Source organism: Muntiacus reevesi, chromosome 9 (assembly GCF_963930625.1).
Source record: "Muntiacus reevesi chromosome 9, mMunRee1.1, whole genome shotgun sequence".
Classification (NCBI taxonomy): domain Eukaryota; kingdom Metazoa; phylum Chordata; class Mammalia; order Artiodactyla; family Cervidae; genus Muntiacus; species Muntiacus reevesi.
The window spans coordinates 7,378,588-7,380,737 of record NC_089257.1 but is presented as its reverse complement, the minus strand read 5'-3'; positions in this window follow the sequence as shown (position 1 = coordinate 7,380,737).

Here is a 2,150-nt window from a genome sequence, read left to right as displayed (position 1 = left end):
GGGGGATCGGGATGGGAAACACATGTAAATCCATGGCTGATTCATGTCAGTGTATGGCCAAAACCACTACAATATTGTAAAGTAATTAGCCTCCAACTAATAAAAATAAATGAGAAAACAACAACTCATTTTTAGTATTGTTGGTACTTAACTGCTTCCTGGTTGTCGGTAAGCCTGTGCTTTACACAGCTGTTGTGCCCCAGAAGCTGTGTTCCATCCTTCTGGCTGGTGCTAGAGCTGAGCATAGACTGTTTCTTGCACTCATCCTTTCAGTTGTATTGCCTACTGTGAGTTCATCATAGTTAACACATTTTGTATGAATATTCTGCTGCCCTTTTGGATCTTGTTTTACTTGTGCTAATTCGATGAACTAAGAAAGTTCACAGTCATCATTTCCTAGCTTTCACTTCTGTCACTATTTTAAAGATACTTTCTACCTGTGGGCATCACAGAGTCCTGTCTCCCTGTGTCTCCCACATATCATCATCCTTTCTCTCTATAGCACGTGCATGCTGTGTGCTAAGTCATTTCACTCAAGTCTGACTCTTTTGAGACCCTGGACTGTAGCCCACCAGGATCCTCTGCCCATGGGATTCTCCAGGCAAGAATATTGGAGTTGGTTGCCATGGCTTCCTCCAGGGGATCTTCCAGACGCAGGGACTGAGCCAGAAATGCTTATGTCTCCTGCAGGTACCTTATCACTAGGGCCACCTGGAAACCCTCTTTAGATGCTCAGTTCCAAATCTCATAAGTGATTGTTCAAGTAGAGTCTGCTTCATACCATGCCAATCCTCACACTGAACTCAGTGACATACACTATACATACTGACATCCCCACTGACATAGTAGCTTGAAATATAAAAACATGAAACACCTTGTAAGGAAGTTAATAGGCTCCAAAATATTTTAGCGCTCAATCCACTGTTAATAAATATATTCCTATTAAATCATGTATGTGCCTGTTCAAATACCACCTTACAAGAAGATTCTTTTCTGAAAAATCTAATATAATGAGATAATCACAGATAAAGAGTGATCTTTATCCCCTTAACAATATTTTTTTTCTTAGAAACAGATGATATGTTTAATACATGCAATAATTTATTTGTCTCATTATCTTCTCCCTCTATATACTCCAAGAGAGTAGAAATTTCTGGTATTATTACTGTATCTTATATCTCTAACGCCTAGAAAATTACCTAGAAAACACATTTGGCCTTCAATGAATACTTGCTGGATGAGTAAAAGATGAAAAGAAATGAAAATTTCTGACTAAATTCATAATATTTAGTACTGTGCTCACCTAGGTAAGAGATCTTATCCTGGTGGCTCAGATGGTAAAAAATCCCTCTGCAATGCAGGAGACCCAGGTTCAATTCCTCGGTCAGGAAGATGCCCTGGAGAAGGAATGGCAAACCACTCCAGTATTCTTATCTGGAGAATCCCACGGACAGAGCAGCCTGGCTACAGTCCATGGGATCACAGAGAGATGGACACGACTAGGTGGCTAATTCTTCACCTGGATAAGACTTTAGATGATGTCTCCTTAATGAATATAGTTGTCACATGAAATTTAAAAAGATAAAATGACAAAAGGAATACACTCAAAGGCTTATATGAGTGCTCCTCTTACTGTGTACTGTACATTGGAATATATTTCTTTGTTTAATTTTAAGTCTTTAGCTGTAGCTGCATATTCTATAAATATTTGACTCTCTTGCAGTTTTCAGAACCACAGAAATGACACTTCCATTATCAAAAGGGTCTCTCACAAATAGTCCTTGGATGTAGTTTATTAACACTGGTCATGTTCAATTTAGAGATCCTGCCCTCTCTAAGCTAATAAAGATTTCAAAAAATCTGAAGAGCTTATTCAAAATTCTCCAAGCCAGGCTTCAACAATACGTGAACCGTGAGCTTCCAGATATTCGAGCTGGTTTTAGAAAAGGCAGAGGAACCAGAGATCAAATTGCCAACATCCACTGGATCATCAAAAAAGCAAGACAGTTCCAGAAAAGCATCTATTTTTGCCTTATTTACTCTGCCAAAGCATTTGACTGTGTGGATCACAATAAATTGTGGAAAACTCTGAAGGAGATGGGAATACCAGACCACCTGTACTGCCTCTTGAGAAACCTGTATTCAGGTCA